Raw genomic sequence first — 6,015 nt, 5'->3', positions numbered from 1 at the left:
CGAGAGATCTGCGGACACGTCCCCCTTCCCTCTTTGGCACCCGGCCCCCACCCGCTCCTGTCTTTTGTGTGCTTGTGGACATGTGTGCGTGCCTCCCCGCGAGTGTGTGTGCAGACCCGAGAACTTGCAGATTATTTTTTTTCCTCTTTTTTTTTCTCCCTCCTGTGCTGGTGGTTGTAAACTTGATTGGCATTGGCTGCGCCCACTGACCCCGGCGCCGAGTCCACTGAAGATTTAAGGTGGATCCGAGAGGCTGCAGCTTCGGGCGGAGTCTCGGGCTTTTAGCTAGTTTTGGAGGAAAAAAAAAAAAACCCCAAACCGTGCGCCCGCCGCGTTTTTACGCATCCCCTGCGGTACCAGCCCTGGCGCCCGCCCCGCCCCGCTGGCTCCTCCTTCCTCTCTCTTCTTTCCCATTGGCCCGCGAGGGTAGTTTGAATTTTTTTTTCCTTGGGACGCTTGTTTTCTCGGGGGGAAAAAAAAAATACTGCGCCCCAGATCGTTTGATGAAAGCTACTTCGGCGGCCGGAGGTGGGGTGTTGTAGCCGGTTTTGTGTAGGCGGGACCGAGGTGGGTTGGTGGGCCGAGTTTCTAGTCCCAAATTTTCCTCCTAAGAGCGGTTGACAGTGTGCGCGCGGTTCGGGGGGCGTGGGGCCGCTGTAAACAATCTGGAGACGCTCGGGCTGCGGGGCACAGTGTAGTATAAAAACGTTAATGGATGCCTAGGGCGCGTCGTTTCCCCGACTGCTGGCCAGTGGGACTGGGAGGCGCTGGCAGGAGCCCTAGAGAAGACGCACCTTTCCCCTGCCTTGGGGAAGCATCGGGAAGGGCGGGGAACGGGGAGGTGAAGGTGGCCGGGAAAAGTAGACCGTTTCATTTCCTAAGAGGCTGGGTGGGCGGGTGGGCAGTGGTAAGAAACCGAAGAAGTACGTCTATAGCAAAAATGTATTATTTCAAAGGTCATCCAGTCGGAATCCCTCAAGATTCAAGCAGTGTCATTTTTTACTGAATTTGTGTGTGTGGGGGGGAATTGCTTTCTGTCTCTGATTTCTAGGGTGTTTTTGAATAAGGAAAATGTTATAATCGAGATAGAGATTGAAACTGAAATGGCTTTTGGTTTTTGAATCTGAAGTGAATTCTTTCTTTACCATGTAGGATACTGTTATTTGTAATACAGGTCTAATACAAATGATCTCCTTCATTAATTTATATCCCAGTTGTGTTTTATTGTGAAAATTTTGAAAGTTTATGATAATTCGGGTTATTCTCCAAATTACTGTATTTTCAGATGAATGAAGTTAGCATATATGCAGTTGTTTTCCCTGTTATTTTTGTGGCAGTGTACCTGATGATTTTAACCAGCTATCCAGCCCCAGCCTTCAGTATAACAGTTCCTATCTGTCCAACCTACAGTCCATTTTTTTTTTAACTACTAAACTTCCCCAGTACTTCCTAACCTCACTGACCCCTTAAGGTTAGCCCAAACCACCTGAGCTCTTCAGACCACCATCAACCAATCTCCTTGTGCCCTTAGCAAGGAATTTTTGATATTAAAATGCCTCCCCCCACCTCACCCCAATAGACAGGTTAGCGTTAGAAAGCAGTGATCTCGTTCCTGGAAGTACTGGTCAAGCACTAGTCTCCATGGCCCCTTAATAGGGACATCGCGGCAAAGATTCAAATAGCAAGTGAATATTAGGACTAACTAGTGATTTTTTAAGTCTGTTCCAGACCTTTGAGATAGTGTATTTCCCATCTTAGAGTTTCTGGATTTCTACTAAATTAAGCAATTTTTCTCATTCATTACCATTTTCTTTCTTCTTCCTTTTTTTTTTAAAGTATGGACCGTTTTAAAAGGGTTTTTTTGGATTTGTCACAATATTGCTTTTGTTTTATGGCCAAAAGGCATGTGGGTCTTAGCTCCCCAATCAGAGATGGAACCTGCACCCCCTGCGTTGAAAGGGAAAATCTTAACCTCTGGACCACCAGGGAACTCCCTCGTTACCATCTTCTAGTGTTATGTTATCCATGTGGTAGCCAAAAGCCATGTGTGGTTGTTGAGCACGTGAATGTGACTAGTCCAAGTTGAGGTGTGCTATAAATGTGAAATACACTCAGGGCTTCCAAGAGTTAGTATAAAAAGTGTTAAATATCTCATTAATAATTTTTATATTTATTGCATGTTGAAATAATCATATTTTTGGTTATTGAGTTAAAATATTAAATTTAATTTCATCTCTTTCTTTTTACCTTTTTTGTGTGTGGATACCCGACAGTTTTAGTTTATAGATGTGACTCATCATGTTTTCATTTGGACATTGCTGTTCTAGACCAACACTCCTGGTAACTTGAAGCCCCATCTTTGAGATCGGTGGCTGTTAATCCTGAGGAGTAGGTGGTAATATCTAGCTGTCATTCTCACTTCCCAAGTTAAATCAAGGCCCAGAGTGGCTTCAGGGACCCTTAAAGAAATCTGCCAGCACCCGACACCTACTGTTTAATCTCTAATGCGTAGTATTGGTTTTGAGCCCAGACTATGGAAATATGGTACAATTCTGTGGCTCAGTGCTAAAAGAATCCACCTGCCAGTGCAGGAGATTCAGGAGCCTCAGGTTTGATCCCTGGGAGGTCCCCTGGAGGAAGAAATGGCAACCCACTCCCGCATTCTGGCCTGGAAAATCCTATGGACGTGGATCGTGGTGGGCTATAGTCCACGGCGGCGGGAAGAGTCAGACACGACTGAGCATGCACTGTCTGATGAAATCAGACTTGATCACAGCTTTCCACATTATGTAGAGAACCTGAGAAATTCAATATGTTAGAAATGACTCTGAAAAAAAAAAACATTTAGACTCCAAATGAAATCTCCATTAGTAACTTTTCTCTAGCCCTTATCATCAGAGAGGAGGATGGTGGGGAGATGAAAGTGTTCTCATTCTAAGATTGTGTCTCTATCAGAAGATTTGAACAAATGAAAAGATGTGCCGTATTTTGGGTTAGGAATACTCAACATGATAAAGATGGCAAAAAATTTATACCTTTGCACAATATTCTAAGTTCCTCTCATTCTATTTCATTCCATAGTTCAATCAGTTTAAACACTGAGAACTATTTTACTTTACTGTAAATTTAGAATAGTTACAATTACTCATAACACTAATCCTCCACACCCCAACCAGTACCTTTATACTTCTTCTTCTTCTTTTTTTTTTTTTCAGAATTTTCCTGGCTTCTTTTCCTTGCCTTTTCTCCCCCACCCAATGGATTTAAAATGAATTTTGTCTAGTTGCAAATATAATTCCTGTTGCGTTAAAATATAAATAAAGTGGGATCTTTTTCTCCCGCTTCATACCAGATAAATTCCTGAAGGATTAAAAAGTGATTTTTTTTTTTAATGAAGCCATAGACATACCAGAAGAGATCTCAGAGAATTTTTAAAATATAATCTTGGAATGAGGGTTGTCTTTCTAAGTATGACATAACATATAAAATCTATAACCTGAGTTTCCCAAAAATCATTACATTATTCTGGCTTTGCCTTCTTATTCAGAAATCCAGTGACATAAAAGTGTTCTGTGTGGAAAGCTCACCATAGAAGGTCAAAAGACAGTGACTTGGTGGTGATAGCTGCACAACAGTGTGAATGGACTTCACTGAACTGTATGCTTAAAAGTGGTTAAGATGGGAAGTCTTATGTTACATTGTAATTAACTGTGTGTGCACGCTCCCTCTCAGTCTGTCTGACTCTTTGCAACTCCATGGATTGTAGCCTGCCAGCCCCTTCTGTCCATGGGCTTTTCCAGACAACAATACTGGAGTGGGCTGCCATTTCCTACTCCAATAATTAACTATAATAATAAATAAATATGCAACTCCAGTGGTTCCCCCTTATCCTAGTAGATGTCTGAGTCTGAAGATACTTCTGAACCCTGTATACACGGTTTTTTCCTAAACTAAGGAGTAGCTATGCTAGACAGTGGGATGATTTTTGTCCTGGGTGGGATGGGGCCCAGACCATTGAGAGATTTCATCATGGTACTCAGAAGATTCTGCAATTTAAATCTGTGAATTACTTCCAGAGTTTTTCATGGACTATATCTGGACACCAGTTAACTGAAATTAACTGAAACTGAGAACATTGAAAATCTGGATAATTTTTTTTATAAGTTAATTGTTTTTTAATTTTTTTAAAAAATTATTTAATTTGGCTGTGCTGGGTCTTTGTAGCTGCGTGGGATTTTCTCTAGTGGTGATAGGGGACGACTCTCTAGTTCTGCACAGGCTTCTCATTCCAGAGACTTCTCATTGCACTGGCTTCTGTTTCAGAGCACAGGCCATAGACCATTTGGGTTTCAGTAGTTACGGTCCCCGGCTCTAGGGCGCAGGCTCAGTAGTTGTTGTGCATGGGCTTAGCTGTTCCCCGGCATGTGGGGTGTTACCAGACCAGGGGTGGAACCCATGTCTCCTGCATTGGCAGGCAGATTCTTGACTGCTGAGCCACCAGGGAGGCCCCTGGAAGAAATTTTAAGCTCATCCGTGTCCCACCTAAAAGAATCTCATAAGATTCTGGATCCCATCTTTTTTGAGGCTCTGAAATGAGACTCTTCAGGGTAGAGTTACCCAACTTACTCCCTGCAAGGCCATTTTGGAAGTAATTTCACCTTCCCTGGTGGGTCAGGTGGTAAAGAATCTGCCTGCAATGCAGGAGACCTGGGTTTAATCCCTGGGTTAGAAAGAGCCCCTGGAGAAAGGGATGGCAACCCACTCCAGTATTCTTGCCTGGAGAATTCCATGGCCAGAGGAGCCTGGCAGGCTACAGTCCATGGAGTCACAAAGAGTTGATCACGACTGAGTGACTAACACTTTGACCTTTTATAGTTTCTATTTCTTTAGCTATATAATGAGGATGCTTATAGTTCTCTCAAAGGATTATTAATACTGTTTGGTGGCATAATGTGTGTGCAGTATTTAGCACAGTACCTGGTATATAATAAATAATCATTGTATTAATATATACAATTAATAAGGACAGCCAGTTTTTTTTTTTTTTTTGTGGTCCATAGCATGTGGCATGCAGGATCTTAATTCCTTGACCAGGGATCAAACGCATGCCCCCTGCAGTGGAAGCTTGGAATCCTACCACTGGCCCACCAGGGAATTCCCCAGGACACCCAGTTCTTATTTTGGATTCTCAAGTAACCACAACCAGCACTATACTAACCTTGTCAATTTATTTTCTCATTTTTAATAACTGCCATTGTTACCCTTAAGAAGAACAAATGATTTTAGAGGAGGGTGGTAATTTAATGAACAAAATGAATATATTGCAAAAACTTGTTGAAACGGTAGTTTAATGTGGGAGTTCCCTGGTAGCCTAGTGGTTAGAGTTAGCTTTCACTGCCATAGCCTGTGTCCAGTCCCTGAGGGGATAAGTGAGATCCTTCAAACCACGTACCGAGGCCAGGCCAAAACAAAACAAAAAGGCATTTGTTTAGTTTGAAAAGTGTGTAAGTCACTTAAGTCATGTCCAACTGTTTGTGACCCCATGGACTATAGCCTGCCAGGCTCCTCTGTCCATGGAATTCTCCATGCAAGAATACTGGAGTGGGAGAAGGAAATGGCAACCCACTCCAACATTGTAGCCTGGAAAAGTCCATGGACGGAGGAGCCTGGCGGGCTGCAGTCCATGGGGTTACATGACTGAGCATGTGTGCATGAGGATGGAGGGAGATGGGTTGGTAGCAATAAAGTGGTAGAACTTAAAGAAAAAAAAAAAAAGAATACTGGAATGGATAGCCATTCCCTTCTCCAGGGGATCTTCCTGACCCAGGGGTTGAACCTGGGTCTCCCTCACTGCAGGCAGATTCTTTACTGTCTAAGCCACTGGGGAGGTTTGCTGCTGCTGCTAAGTCGCATCAGTCGTGTCCGACTCTGTGCGACCCCATAGACGGAAGCCCACCAGGCTCCCCCATCCCTGGGATTCTCCAGGCAAGAACACTGGAGTGGGTTGCCATTTCC

General features: G+C 43.5%; 1 long non-coding RNA gene across 1 annotated transcript in view; it reads left to right on the top strand.

Annotated features, from left to right (window-relative positions):
- Nucleotides 1-466: 466 nt before the first annotated feature.
- Nucleotides 467-6,015, top strand: part of LOC138435963 (uncharacterized) — a 30,730-nt gene continuing 25,181 nt past the window's right edge. Inside the window, exon 1 of the long non-coding RNA XR_011255306.1 lies at nucleotides 467-567. This is a non-coding gene — a long non-coding RNA (uncharacterized lncRNA). The remainder of the gene's footprint in view (nucleotides 568-6,015) is intronic.

This window comes from Ovis canadensis, chromosome 3, assembly GCF_042477335.2.
Source record: "Ovis canadensis isolate MfBH-ARS-UI-01 breed Bighorn chromosome 3, ARS-UI_OviCan_v2, whole genome shotgun sequence".
NCBI classification, from domain to species: domain Eukaryota; kingdom Metazoa; phylum Chordata; class Mammalia; order Artiodactyla; family Bovidae; genus Ovis; species Ovis canadensis.
The sequence above is the reverse complement of the archived record's forward strand: the minus strand, read 5'-3'. Positions and strand labels throughout refer to the sequence as shown.